This window comes from Sylvia atricapilla, chromosome 17 (assembly GCF_009819655.1).
Source record: "Sylvia atricapilla isolate bSylAtr1 chromosome 17, bSylAtr1.pri, whole genome shotgun sequence".
NCBI classification, from domain to species: domain Eukaryota; kingdom Metazoa; phylum Chordata; class Aves; order Passeriformes; family Sylviidae; genus Sylvia; species Sylvia atricapilla.
In genome coordinates this window covers 4,045,962-4,061,519 of record NC_089156.1, presented here as the reverse complement: position 1 = coordinate 4,061,519, position 15,558 = coordinate 4,045,962, and the positions used below count along the sequence as shown (strand labels likewise).

Here is a 15,558-nt window from a genome sequence, read left to right as displayed (position 1 = left end):
CCCTGAGGGGCTCTGATGGGATGCAGGAGGAGCTCAGCTCTCAGCACAGCATTACACAGCCTGAATTACACTCACAGGAATCCTATACTGCACCTTGGCACTCACTTAGCCTGGATAAAAGGAGGACCCAAAGATTCTACCTGTGCTGGCACTGGATGAGTAGATTTAAAATGCTCTTTTCCACAGAGGATGATTCAGCTACCCCACTATACACACACAGTAATGAACAGCTTCAAAATGCTTCTTAAAAAAACAGCAACCCACCCAGAAATTCATCTGCATGAATCCTTCAACATACAGACCACCAGCCCTCAGCACTGCATCACTCATGGCTCTGGTAAAGAGCTGAATGTGAGCACTGCCATTTTTATCCCGTGTTTTAAAACCCATTTCATGTCCATTACTGCTGTGAGTGTCACTCGGGAAGACACAACAATTCCCACAGCGAGTGCAGAGTAACACACAGGCAAACATCCCCCAGCCTGCCGTGGGGGTATGAACCAACACTGCAAATACGACCTCTGGCTTCTGTGCCTGCAGAGAAAACAGCTCCCAAACCTGGAACTGAAATGTCAATATCGAGCTTAAAAATTAATAAATGAGCTGAGGAAGCCCCTTTGCTGTGCAAGGCCAGGACAAGGAGTGTTTTGTCACCAAAGATTAGCCAACACACAAGAACACCAAGGGAAGTACAAGCAGAAAGGACATTACACATCTGAATGATTAAGACATTTAACCATTTAATTCATTTCCATCATCACAGTACCCTTACAGCTCTTTCAATCACAGAACCAACGCAAAGGCTAAGGAAAAGAAGCCAAGTGTGCACCCTGAAGCTCAGCATTCCCAACACGGGCTCCCAGAACTTCCTCATCCTCCCCTCCTATCACTGGTGGCCAGAAGAGACTGGACTTACTGAGAAAGTGAGATAAAGTAACAGTCAAAACAAACACAAACTGCCCTGTAAATCTCAAAGGGTTAACCCCAGGCAAACATGCTACAAACTCGAGAGATTTTAAAACGTGTCCTTCAAAAAGCTGCACTATCTTCCCAACCAGGGACACACAGAACACTTTAAGGACAAGGAACAAGATGACCAGCACACAAAGAGAAGTGCATTGCACTCATCTGAAGCACGTTTTTGACAGCCAATTAAAATATATCGTCATTAAAATTAAATACAAGCCAGCAAAAGCTTTTCAAACTAATCCCACAGCAACATCTGATTGGTGTTCTGGTATGGTTTGGGATCTGGGTTTAAGTCAGTCCCAACACAGGCAGCAAAGCTCTTTATCTGCCTGCTCAGAGCTCCACACCTCAGCAGATAACTTTGGCAACCTTACACGTGGGCTCAAGATTTCCATTTGAATCATCAGAGGTTTCTTGATTCAATTCGGTAAATGCACCATTTGGCATCTAATTTAGGAGAGAGGATAACATTTTAAAGCTGCTTCTGAAAACAGTGGAGTATGCCCAGATGACTGTAGAAAGATCCTGGAACAGCCACAAGGAATGCAGATGGTTAAAGGTACTTCTGCCACAATCAGCCTAGAAATGCCCCTTTGCCCTGGAAATGACTTTTTGCCCTGTCCTTCCTTCCAGCGTGGATTTATTGAACCCATAATTGAAAGGATTAGCTATCAGGTCTGTCTGATTTCAGATCAGACACTCTTGACTTCACTGCGGCTTCTTAAACACAAAATGTGAAAGGGCCGCCATCAACCCTGGCAAAGACAGACTGATCCCAAAGCTCAGCGAGTGAAATGGTGTTTGGGGAAAGCAGATCCTTCAAAGTGAACATTAAAAAATGTTTTGGTCATAAAGAAAAACTGATCTCTAGCATACACCTGTTCTCCCAGCAGAAAAAAAAAAAAAACTTGCTCTAGATCACAACACTTGAGCTTTTTACATCTAAACTGAGTCAGCATGAGACAGTTTAAAGCAGTAGGAAAATAATCTCAAGACTCTATGCCCTGGTACATAAACGGCTTGTGTGGTACCTACTGTGGCAAGCAGAAGACTTCCATTTATGCAAACATCCTTAATTTTCTTTGAGAAAGCTGGAATAACCACTATTACTGCTGCAGCAAATGCACATGGCTATGCACTTGACCTAAGGATTGCTGAGTTTTGGTGGCATTTAATCACATCAATATGGGGGGGAAGAGGCAGGGAGCCAGGAAAACATCACTGTGTGCCTTCAGAAAACTTGTTATTTTTAACAGTGCAGTTTAAGATCAGCAACCCTGAAGCAAAATGGTCAGAACATTTTCTTCCACCGGTGTTGACAGCACACCATGATGGCAAGTGTTTTAGGCCAGTGCAGCAAAAGAGAAATCCCAGGAAGGAAAGCTCACCCACTGTGGCAAAAACCAGCAGAAGAAGGGTGAGTTTATCCATCCATTCTGCTGAAGAGCTTAAAATAGAAACATTCTATATGTCTCACCTCAGGCCAGGATGAACAACTGAACAGAAGTGAATCACTGTTACAACAAATGACTGGAAAACACCGAAGGAAACTGAGGCTATCTTCTGCCTCTCCCTGCATCCCATGAAAACGTCCTTATTGCTGCATGTTTCTAAAGGAGGGAACAAAACCAGAGCCACGATTTTTCCTTTTTTGCTTTAAATTAAGCTGGAGAGACAGACGCTGATCTATAAAGCCTCAGCTCTCCCTGCAATCCCTACTACACCTCTATCCCTACCCATGGATGCACAACTGCAAAAACCAAGAGAAGAGAGACACACTTGGGAAATGCATCACACCCAGTCCTGCAGCTTTGGAGGTTTAATAAAAGCCTAAATATTGTCAATGAATAAAACTGGGGTGAAGAGCTCATGTGTTTAGTGTATTTGGCACGAAAAAAAAGTCATTAAAACAATAACTGAGAGCCTAATTTACCAAACACTGATCAACGAGAAAAAAAACCGAAATTCACATTCAAAGTGAGTTATTCTGCTAAAAATATCCAGCCAGCTGCAATTCCCACCTTATGCAGGCAGGCAGAAGTGCTTTGCAGGCCCCCTCCCCAAGCAGACACATACACACTTCCTTCTTCATTGCAACATCAGAGGCTCAACCCGACGCTAACAAGCCACAAAGTCCTGCCCAGAACTTAAAGTCACGCCCCAGTAATTACATAAAATAAGCTCTAAGTACAAGTGGTTAAAAAAACCCCAATTTATTTAGCTTCAGTTTTGCTTTTAATTCCAAAATATTTTGACTTGTTGTAAAACAGAAAAGCAATTTTCATTTGAGGTTTGCTCCCTCTACCCAGATGTCTCATTAACTCTTTTTTTTTTCCAGTCTCACTGTACAACATTAGCACATTCATTTATGTCAATGCTATGCCAATAAAGGGATCAAACCCCTGAACATGCAGCCTCTTAAAGAGGATATTTTAAGGTGTATTTGATCTTTACTTTTTTACATAGAACACAAAGGATAGAAGAAATTGTGGGGGGAGGAGAAGAAAAAAAAAAGGAAATGTAGGACAATATAAAAACTAAAACTCAGTTGTGCACATGTCCCACCCAAAGGTGGTCCAAGACATCAGAGTAATCTACAAAAGCAGCAAAGATCCTCCAAAAACCTTTGCAAGCTCCCAATAAAAAGGCAAAGTGTTCTCCCCTGCCCTGACCTAAAAAAAAGGCAGCACACAAATTCCTGAACAAGAAAACCCCTGTACACTGCATACAGATTTTCCCGAGAAGACAGAATACATCATGTGACAGTTTATGGGCTCAAAATTTAAAATATAATGATTTTTATTCTACTGGTGCCCTGACACCAAAAAGACCAACAAACCTCCACATAGCCCATGAGAGAGCTCCAGGTCATGGAGCTGGCATCATCCTGCTCCAGAGGGAACAAACAATACCTGCTGGGCACAGCAGCCTGGGCAGGGCGTGGACATCCCCAAACAGGAACCAAAACCTTCCCTACTGCACGCACACGCCGTGCCTTTCCTTGCAAAACCTTCCCCAGCCACCCCTTACCACCAGCTTTGCTCTTTGGTGGTTAAATCCCCTGCCTTTCAAACCCAACCAGCGCAGCCATCCCTTCACTCATGAAGAAGACAAGGAGCTTTGTGAGGTTTCCTCACTCCCTGCTCAGCTGGAGGAGGCACATTCTGCCCCACAGCCCCAGCAGCAAACCAACCCTCGTGCTTCTGCACCATCAGCGCTCAGAAGTTCCTCCTGCCAGGGCGAGTGGGAACCCTGCACCTCCACAGCCCCATCTCTGGCACCATTTCCAAGCTGCTGGGATACAGAGGCCCAGGACACGGAGCGGGTTTCATCCTGCCCCTTGGCCTCTCAGCTCCGCTTTGCGAGAGTTCCTAATTTATGAATGATGACACCCATTACTCGTGCCCTTTGTTCAGAGACAGGAGTGTAAATATGAAAGTTTTCTGACTTCCTCTCTCCACACCCTTGAGGCTTTTACCCACAGCTTCACTGAGAGCAGCTGCAAACGCTCTCTGGATGGGGAGGTCCTGTCACCAGGAGCCAAATGCTCCTTCAACTGAGATGCTTTATTCTTTAAACACCCACCACAAATTCCCTGGACGGCTCTGGAAGCCAGGTGGGCTTAGCAGTGCTCAGAAAGGCTTCTCTTGTGCTGCACTGTTTACCCAAAATAATGATCTTCCTGAAGAAAAAACAAACTCTCTCCTCATTTGTGTTAATGACACAGTCTATTTGTAGACTGTAAATTAGTGCTTCCTTTTCTAACTTTAGGATCTTGGTTATATACTGCAAGTAATTCTCACACTTAAACAACTAATAGGATTTAATATTACAAAGTAACCTTTCACCTCCATATGATTCCTGCCATGGCCTAACATTTTAAAAAGCCATTGTATGCCTGAAATATGAACTACAACTCCGTGTTTGGGAATACCTGTATCATCACCTAGTCAATATTGTCAGTGCTCGATACAAACATTCTGCTTGGGATCTTCCCCCACTTTTTAAGGCAGGATACTTGTCCATGTAGATTATAAAACACTGAGCAATGAGCATACAGCAAATTGTGTCAGTCTTTCAGAAAAGCCTTTCCTTGGTTAAATCAGAATACAAAACCTTAAAAAAAAAAAAAAAAAAAGGCGGGTGCAAGTAATATAAAGCATCAAAACTGGGATTCCTAAGAAAAGTGCTTAAAATAAATAAAACCCATTGAAAGGAGGGAGTGCTAACAACGATTCCAGTCTCCCCCAGGACAACCCAAATGCTGCAGGACCCAACCCGCGCCCAAGAAACAGAAAGTGAAACTCGTTCATTTTACTCATTAACGGAAATCCAACAGCGGCATGGGAGAGGTTTAGTTTGGTGAATTTTATATTATTTTTAGAAAAATACAGTGTAATATAGCAGGAGAAGTTTGTACCATCCATCCTCACCCTCTGTCTGTTCCTATCTCCAAATCTCTGGCTTTGCTACCCCTGGTTATTTCACAGCTAGACCAGTTTGCTAATTTGAACCATTCTCTGGTAGCACAAAGGTTTGTGCCAACGCAGCTCAGTGGGAGAAAGGAGAGGTGGAAGAACAGCTTGTTTTGATCCAGCACTAAAATCAGCACAAAATTAATATTAATTTGCAGACTCATGATTTTTAAATTCACAGTTTAAATTCACAACTAATCCATTCCTGTTCCCAACCCCTGAGCCCCACCTCCTCCGTGTGTCTCAATAGGAATCCAAGTTTCTATTTTTCATCCAGTCAATACATTTCCAATCTGCCAAGACACAGAAAACAACTTTTGTATATAATAAGGAAGAAATAAAACTGCAAAGATAAATAAAACTGTCTGGATTTGGACCTCAAGCTGTCAAGGCTGCATCTTGACTTTCAAGTGAGTGTGAATTTTAAGAAAGTTATTCAAGTTTAATGAGGTACTGTTGCTAATGACTAACAAGGTTACTTGGGTTTGGGAAATAAACACTGATACCTAGCTTTCCCAAAAATGGGGATTTTGCCTTTCCTTGCACAGTTATGTTATTATAATGGTGGCCAGAAAGGAAACAATTCTGATAGATACTTTCTAAATATACTATCAAATTCATTTTAAAAGCCACAACATGAGTATTCACACAGAAGTTTCACAGATTGTCAGAAGATCCGAGCTTGAAGATCACCAGATCTAAGAGGTTTTTAATAGTTGGTTTGCACCTTTTAACTAAAATTTCTGCTGCCTAAAACACTTCTTTAAGGATTTTTTTTATTATTTTGTCCAATTTACAAAGTGAAAGCAGGGCAAATTCCGAGTTAGGCGGACACAGAGGAAAAACTCAGCTGATAATATAGCATTTCTTAGGGCATGAAGGTGCTAAGGGCTCACTAGTGGCAGAATAAGTCATCATCACGATGCTGAACTGCCAAAATTCACTGAGGCTACGGCATGACCTGCATGCAAAGCCAGCCGTGAAATCGCAGTGAGGCGCTCAGGGCAGCCTCCAACATCCCTGCATATGCTCCAGTTCTGCTCCAGACCACTGGAATTGCAGCAGCCTGGATCTACCCAGGGTAATTGCAGGTGAAGCCAGGCAACAGCCACTATCAGAGCTTCAGCTATTAAGGCTCCTTAATGAATGGTGTAACAATAACCCAGGCTTAACCAGTTCTCTCATTGCAGGACCTTAACCATAATAAGCCCTTTGAAAATTCCTGCAGTGTTTTCCAGAGATCTTACAGCATGAGGCTACTAACTGTGCTCTCACAGCCTGTGAGGCAGGTATTAGTCAGCCTTTATTTTTTTTTTTTTTCATTTAAGTGCAGATAAAAAGCGAGGCAGAAAGCTGGCAAACAACTTCCCTGTGGATACACAGCTGACTAGTGGCATACAGAATCCAGATCTTCCAGATTCCAGCCCTGTCATCAGCCAAAAGGCCATCATTAAGAGGAAAGAAATTAGTCTGGTCTTATAAATAGCATTTGAATATAAGCCTTGCTAAAATATTTGCAAGGAGTTGACCTTCAACACCAGCAGAGCTGCACTGGTAGCCTGGGGCTCCAAGCACCAGCCTGCACAGCACTGGGACTGGGATCCTGTCCCTCTGCCTCCCTGGATGTCTCCAGAGCCTGGTTCCAGCACAAACTGTCCAACAGATCAGACCACAGTCTCATCTGAACACCTCTCGATTGGCCTCAGCGTATCAAAAAATAAAAGACTGGTCTAAAAATATAAACAGCACTGCTCTAAAACACTCAGGTAGGCAGGAAAAAGCAAATTAACAAAGAGCCTGAGTCAGCAACTTTCTCCTGCTTTTAAGGCACCAAGTCAGACTGGCAGAAATCTCCCTGTAACATAAGAACTGGAAACCTACAACGTAGAAAAGGTGCCCAACACACCTAAAGTCTGGGGCATTTGTCCAAGTTAATCATTCAAACTACTCAGACTGTATTATCACACACTTACTGTAATTTCTGCAAGTCTCGAGTGTCTAAGTGAGATATATTTTGATTTATGGCATTTCCATATGGCACTACAAAGAAGCAGACCTTTTTCTGCACTACAGCTTCAAGGTCTAACTCCTAGGCTACAATTCCTGCAGCAAAATATTACATGAAATACTGGTTTTTGCAACAAAAACCCTCTTTTGTCTCATTCTTTAAGAATCTAACTTCATTTGAAGCAATGTACGTTCTAAAGGCAATCCTATGATACCAAGTGGAAAATTACAAAAGCAGAGTTAAAGCAAACAAAAGAAAAAATAAGACTTTATGTAGCAAAAAGTAATTCCTGCAGTTACTCATTTATTCTGGTTTTAGGTACCTGTGCTGCTCCCTCCCACCCACGTGGGCCATGCCCAAGTGCTGAACACACAACCTCAAAACCACAACAGGAGCTCTCAGTCCAAGGGAAGAAGAGCTGGAAATGGAAAATTTGTTATCTCCTGTGGGGATCCTCCACGGAGCAAAGACACCACAGATAAAAGGCACACAAGAAATGTTGAAAAAAAGCTGCCTAAGTGGAACAACAACTTGGAAGGTTTTTTAATTTCTATTCCTCACTTTAGCAGCTAACTGTTGTTACAGGCAGGAGAGCCATAAAATCCTATTTTTGGCTGTCTGCTTCCCAAATGACAGAAAACTCCTGACTCTGAGAACATGAACGTCTCACACTGGAACTAAAAGCTCGTGTCTCTTAATGAAAAAGCAGCAGAGAAAATTCCCTGTGTCCTGCCCAGGAAGACTAAACTCCCTGGATTATTATGCATTAAAGCACCACTGGACTGTGGCACAGCAGATGAGACCTGACTCTCAACACAGCCTGTTTCCATCCCAGCTCACATTTAGGGCTCAATTATCTTATCTGCTCTGCCACTCGCATACTTTCCAGATAAGAAATGTTTTCCCCCTCTTTTGAAGAGCTAAAACTGACACCACTACCAGCGTTGAGATTAGAAATGCCAGAAATTAAAATTCATTCGGGCTAATGCTTTCTTAAAAATATTTAATGTGCAAGGCTAAGGCTGGGAATTAGAGTTAATTGAGATGCTGTGTGTGAGTTTTACCACCAGCAGGATGTTCCACAAGCGGAAAGGCAGCATGGTCCCCACTTCAGTTTCCCCACAGGGTTTAGGTCAACCATCAGTTCATCTCCAGTTGAGAAACTGCTCAAGAGCTGGGAGGGAGGGGAAAAAGCCTGTTTTCCTCTTCCAATCTATGACTAAGGATGAGGCAAGCAAAGGGAGGATCTAAGATCCTGAAGGCGATGGTTAACAAGAGGTCATTAGTTAATTCCCTCAAGGGTAGATATTACTTCCTTTTATTAAATAACAGCAGTTTTTAATGATGTCAAATATCTGTTGCCATTCTAAAGGACACAGCATACTCAAACTTTACCTGAACCAGGCAGAATAAGCAGAGACACACAAGAAACTCTGAACTTAGAGGCAGATTGTCACTAATCAGTAAAGAAGAAAAAAGGCACATCTGATTTTTATCCCAAAAAATTTACAACATATGTTCTTTCTTAATTACATATTTTTGGTCTAACAAAAGCAAATTTAGCATAAAGTTGTTTTAATAAGTACTTTAAATGAAGTTTCTTGCTTAAATCATTTCTAAAAAAGCTTAATCAATGAACATTTATGACCAGCCATTAATACAGGTCATACATTACCTGTATGACCACGGCACCTGGGAGCTTCAGTTACCCTGCAGCAAGACCCTTGAAAGCCAGAGCAGAAGGGATGCCTGCTCTGGAAAGATTACAATCATCCAAAGATGAATAGTTAAGAAACACAGGAGAGCACAAGGAAATAGGTGACTGGAATTTATGTTCTCTGTAGCTGCACTTTAGTCCACTTTCCCTTGTGCACTGCAAGGACCAAGGTGTGTGTTTGTTTCCTCTCCCTGTCTCAGCAAAAAAAAAACCCCAACCCTCCAGAAGTCACATAAAGACAAAAAAAAAAAACCCAAAACAACAAAACACGAAACCCAAATAAAACACAGAAAAGTGTTTTGGATAGTAAGACTGGAAGAAAACTATTTACACATTTTAATACCTCTGCCTCCCATCTGAGAGAGGAAGGATTTCTCTTTTCTTTTCAGGTTTTTTAAGCTGTCATCCCACAGAGCAAGACTGTACCATAGTAAAAGGGCAGACACACGACTTTTGGAAGCATTCTGTTGCCATTTAAAGGAATCCTTTAAAATTACCACACAACACACTAGTGCACCCAATACAAACCAACAGCCAGAGCTGTTTACAAGCTTTCTGCTCAGTGTTAGACTGAAAACCCCAACCCTTTTTGCTGTGTAATAAATCAGTGCTCCACGTTTAACAATTTTCAGTGGTACCATATGCTACGTAGTCCCATATGTTCCATTACAAGGGAGAAAAACATCATCTCAACATGAATCATCACTGACTGTGTTCCTGTAAATCTGGCTTAAACACTCACAACGTTCAAGGGCAACCCTAAATAAATCTGCTCAATATTATGCCAGTTTCTGTGCAACAGACTCACAGCTCACATATAAAAATAAGGGGAAAATGAGGCTTAATGTAGGAAGTGAGCACAGCCTGCATCTCTCTAAAAACAGACTCGCCACAACGTTTGGCACACGTTCATCAGTTCCAATCTAATAATGACATCCTGCTCACAAAATGCTGATGGTATCTGGTAGTCCCAACACCTTTCATCCTAAACTGCTTGATACGTGTGGACATACATACACTGCATACAAGATTCATTCCTTCCAGTGCCAGGTTCTGCACCACAGTGATGCTGAGGAGTAGTTTGTAGGAAAGTCACAAACCCATGTGTGTGTTTTAGACTCCAGGGAATGCAGCTGGAAGTGGATATCCTGTTTATCCAGGATTTTGGGTTAACATCTCCACTCTCACAGTGACAGTTTCTTAGGGAAGTACAAACAGCTTTTTCTTTCTCTTCCCAAAGACAGCGTCACCTGCAGCACAAAACCTGCTGATCCCAAATCAAACTCCTGGAACACCAACGTCATCATTTGCCCTTCTTTTGAGGAATTTCTTGAGCTGTCAGATAACCCAGCATCATAATTAACAGTGACAGCAAGAAGAGGTACAAATGGAGGCAAAACTGGGAGAAATGTCTCTATTTGAAAGCCTTTAGTGGCCAAGGAGGGACCACAAGTGACCACATGCAATGACTGGTTTCATTAAATTCTAAATCAACCAGAGTCCAGTTTGACCTAATATTCAGGGTGGGGAAAAAAGTAATTACACCAACATCAAGCTATTACCTGTACAAGGGCATAAGTGCCTAGTTCATTAACAACTCAGACAAACTTGTTTTGTAAGGTCCCTATATTAAATTTGAAATTTCCCTGCCCTTACAAATTAAACTAACAATTTGTGACACTAACCTGAGTATATAAACAAGGAGTCTTCAAACCTGCTCAAATCCAATGTGTTCTTTGCCACCCTGAATAAGAACAAACTTATTAGCCAACCTAATGCCAGCATTTAATTAATTAAAATAAATTTAAAACCATTTTAAAATTAATACTAGCAGTACTCCAGAATTCTTGAATCTTAGAGCAAAAACTACTGATCTTTAAAAATATTTCTATTTTTCATATTTCCAACAGGATGTTAGAAGTGAATTCCCATGGTTTAGTTCTACAGAATGAGGGCAACATGTTATATTAGAAAACACTGCTCTTTAATTCTGTAAAGGGGGCCTTATAACAATTGAGAAGCTGCCACAATGCCATTAATAACTCAGATATCCAACATCCTTCAGTAGCTCAAGAGATGGATGGCCATGCCTGATTAATTCACTTTAACTTCTATTTCAGCTTTCCTCCTCATTAATGAGGAGCTGAGGCTCTCACAGAGGAGAGTTCCTGGCAGGCAATGCCAATGATGACTTTTAAGTGATGCCCACTGCACCATCACAATGAAAAGTCACAACCTGTGCTGCCCATGTGAAAATCACAGGAGAGATTTCCTTCTTTTTAGCCAGAGGGAACTCTGGATTTACCAGATCAATACCTTCTAAAACACACTTCACTCAGAAAATTAAAACTAAGCTGCCAGAGTGATTTCAGGGAGTGATAAAAAGACTCTCAGGGAAACTCAGTGAGCTGCCCCTGGAAGAACTGATGACCAAGCAGGCACCAGGCAATTGCATCATGTTTATTACACAGCCAAGGGCAATCAGATCCTTCTGGTTTAATCAATGGCCTTCAAATGAGGAAGTAGTTTGAAAATAATAAGCATAAAACAAAATACTCTTTTGGGTTCACTTCTTGAATTTTTCACTGATGTGTGACAGCATGTCTATTAATAAAGCTGAGCACGTGCTGAAATAGAATTTTATAGAAATCTACTTCTTGAATACCTTTGATGTCAAAACTGCACTTTTAGTCAAACTCAGTTTACTGTAAATGCTGTGACTGAACTGCAGAAGGGTCCTGTTAAAAGACTCTAAACTCTGTCTTAAAACAAAAGATGTATTGCCTATTTAAAAACATTAACCTTAGACACCTTTTCCTGTGTAAAAGCAACAAATAAATAAAAATGAAAGTGTTCCACAAACACATCCTTCCCTGGCATTCCTCATAACCTGGATGTTGCAGCATCTCACGAGGCTGCAGAACAACCTGAACAAAAACCTGTAAGAGGAGAAAACAACGAGTCTGTGTTCCTGGTCCAAACTCACTGACCAGTGCCCTGTCCCTGCTCTTCCTCTGCTCCCCAGCAGTGCAGCAAGCTCCAGCCCTGCTCCATACAAACAGGGCTTTTTTCCTTTAAACAAGACTGCAGGTTACTCAGAAGGAACAGAACTAATTTCTGCTGAAAGATTCCCCCATCCAGCAACACGTTGTGGAAAAGAAATCTAACAGTAAAACACTGCTGATGCAAGAGCCACATTTAAAATGCACACAAGCAGAAATATCTCATCTTTAAAAGCTTTGACTTGCTTTTTAACTGAAAATGATGCAACGGTGTAAAAGGGAAGCACTTACAGAGAATCACTGTAAGTAATATTCACACACAAATAAGAATTAGTTTGCAATCTGAAAGGCCTCGTACAGAAAAGGGTGGATAGAAACAACTCAGCTCAAGGTTTCCTCAAATCAGACGCCAGAGGAAGTTATATGATGAGCTGCACAGCAAATAAGAAATCTGGATTTGATAAATGACACATTTATGTAGATAGGAACAGTTTGCAGCCTCACTGTGGGTGCATGAAAGAATCATCAGATATTTGTATGAAACCCAGTGTTAAAAGAGAGATTGCAAACATTTAAGACATGTCCTAAATTGTTAAATTAGCCCCTGAGAACACAAAAATAGCTACCTACCTACCAGAAATAGCCCAATTTTAAGCTCATAGAGAAGACGAGCATGGTGTGTTCTCTCTCTCCACGAACAATCCACTATGAACATAGAAACATCAACACATGTCCTCTCATAAATCTGGTACAGGACACATCAAAGTAATGAGCACTGGCAAAACAAGCTGCATCACTCCCAGCACTGCAGGATCCTAAACATTTGCTAAAATATGTCAGCAGACCTTGGGGAACAGACTGAAGCCCACTAATTCTCAAACAACATAAGCACCACAAACCACAGCCAGCACTGCCGTACCCAGTAACTTTAAATGGCCCTGTGTTCTATGGAACAGCATCCACATGGATCCAGAACGCTCACTGCTTCCACCTTCTCACGTGGATCACTATCCACGGAGACGGGCAGGGGGATTCCAAATCCTTCTGGCACAACCAGGGCCGGAATCAGCACTGCCTGCTCTGCTGCGTTTTAAACAAACACGGAGCTGCTGCTGGACTGTGTGCGAGCCAACACTGCACACAGCTCCCAGAGCAGTGTCCCACTGGCTTCTCCCCACCCTGGGGAGAACAGCAAACCCAGCACCGAGCTGCTCAGTCCTGCCCGGGCTCAGGGGAAAACCAGGATGCTACCAGGGCTACTCAGTGCCTCCTGAAGTTTAGAACTGCCATAGCTATAGGATTAGGGAATTCATTCCACTCACGTTCCTGGGGAAGGGGGGTGAGGAGACACGAGGAGATGTAGTCAGGAAACAAAATTCTGAAGGCTTAGTACTTGCCTCGTGTCTTCCTTCCTTCTCCTTCCCACGCAGGTACGAGTGCTGCTCGATGGCATCCAGCACCTACAGCAAATCATTTCTCCATGTCATTAAAAGGACAGGGACATCTGCTCGCACCAGACATACGTCATTGCTTCCAACTCCTCTCAAAGCTGTCAGAAACGCAGCTCCCTGTTCCCCTGAATTCACCGGGTCACATTCCGGCTGCCAGCCGGATCCCGGCGTGATCCCACCGGAGCAGCGCCGTTCAGCCGAGCCGTGCCCGGCTCCCGGTGAAGGCAGGCGGCCGCTCTCCCTTCTCTCCTCACCGGGGCGTTCCCGTCCGCTCGGGGCGGCTCTGCTGGAGCTCCGACTTCCACAGAGCTCCCGGGGACAGCTCCCGGCACACGGGAGAGAGGCAAGGAGCGAGGGAGCCAAGGGAGAAGGGAAGGAAGCAGCGGCTGTTCCCGGCCGCCCGAGGCGAGGCGCGGGGCAGCTGCCCTCGTCCTGCCGCCGGCCGGGCTCTCCCAGCCCCGCACACTCCCAGCCCCGCGGGAGCTGCCCCGACCCCGAGCAGCCCCGGGCGGCCCCGCCATGAGACACCCCGGGACCGCCGGCACCGAGCGCCCCGCGCCGCCGCGAAGTGCCGTCCTTAGCCCCACACACGCTGCCAGCCCCAGCGCTGCCCCCTGCCCTCCGCGCCCCGCCGGGACCCGCCTGTCAGCGCCGCCGCTCCCTCTGCCGGTGCCTCACCTGGCCGGCCGGCGGCAGCGGGCCACGTCCGCGGGGCCCGGGCGGGGTGGGACGAGGAGGAGAAGAAGGAGGAGGAGAAGGAGGAGGAGAAGGAGAGGGGGACGGAGCGTGTCCGCCGGGCCGTGCCCGTCACCGCCGCTTCCTGCTCGGCCCTCGGCTGCTCCGCCTGGCAGCTCAGGTCGGGCCGCTGAGCGGCGCCGCCTCACGGACCGCACGGCCCGCGCCATCGGCGCTCGATTGAGCGGCCTGCGCGGTGCCGCCGAGGGAGCGGGGGTCTGAGGGAGGGGGAATGGCGGGAACGCCGTGTGGGGTCACGGCGATGGCAGGGCGCGAGTGTGGGGCTGTTAGGGGCTGTTAGGGGCTGCAGCGGCCTCGCCCGTGGGTGCTTGTGTCGGGTCTCAGGTGTGTGAGGGGTGTTAGGGCCCGTAGTGGTCTCAGGTGTGTATGGGGGTGGTTGGGCCCACAGCGGGTTCAGGTGTGTGTGTGAGGGACTTACGGACCTATAGTGGTTTCAGGTGGATGAGGGGCTATAGTAACCTCAGGTGTGTGTCAGGGAGGGGACGGGGATATTGCGTGTCTCAAGTATGGGAAATGGATGTTGGGACCCATAACATGTCCAGATGTGTGTGTGTCAGGGCCCATAATTAGTTCAGAGGTGTTCGTGTGTATGTTTGTGTACAATGTCAGGGTCTGTAGTGGTCTCAAGTTGGGGAGTGTGTGGGGGGGACAGATGCTGGGGCCCACAACCAGCTCCTGTGTGAGGGGACAGTGTTTGGCCCAGTAAAAAGGCAGCTCTGAGTCTTCAGTTCTGTGCTGCAGGTGTTGGGGGAGCCCTGACAGGGACTGCGTGTCCTGTGGCAGGTCTCAGCAGGAAGAGGCCCCAAGAAGGAGCAGCTGTGATTTAGCAGCAAAGCCCCAAAGGAAAATGAACTGTAGCAGAGGTTGAGAGCTTTGGGTTAGGAATTGCTCAGAGCAGAGGCAGGGTAAAGTGAATTCATGCTGTTTCTGCCACACTTAGTGACTCCCCACAGCCTCTGAACCTAAACACTTCATAGCTGCAGAGACTCATTTGACAGGCGGGGTTAATGACTTCATTTTTCTAAACAAAACTGAAAAAGCAGAGCTTTATCTGCCAGTACCTTGTGCAGCTTCATTCTGTCAACTTGCTCCTGACAGCTGTTCCCCTTTTTGGGCTTCTAGAACCATCCTCAGAGAGCCATGTGAAACCAGAGGTACAGAAACCTGAGAGCCCCGAGTC

General features: G+C 44.8%; 1 protein-coding gene across 4 annotated transcripts in view; it reads right to left on the bottom strand.

The window, feature by feature from the left end:
• TAOK3 (TAO kinase 3) overlaps positions 1-14,569 on the bottom strand; it is a 74,555-nt gene extending 59,986 nt beyond the window's left edge. For 2 of the 4 annotated variants that reach the window (XM_066331337.1, XM_066331334.1), the window contains exon 1: positions 14,301-14,569. The gene's annotated coding sequence lies outside the window, so the exon portion shown is untranslated. Of the gene's footprint in view, positions 1-9,127; positions 9,149-13,493; positions 13,518-14,300 lie in introns of those variants that run through there. The other 2 variants (XM_066331340.1, XM_066331335.1) reach the window with 2 other exon arrangements.
• Positions 14,570-15,558: the final 989 nt, after the last annotated feature.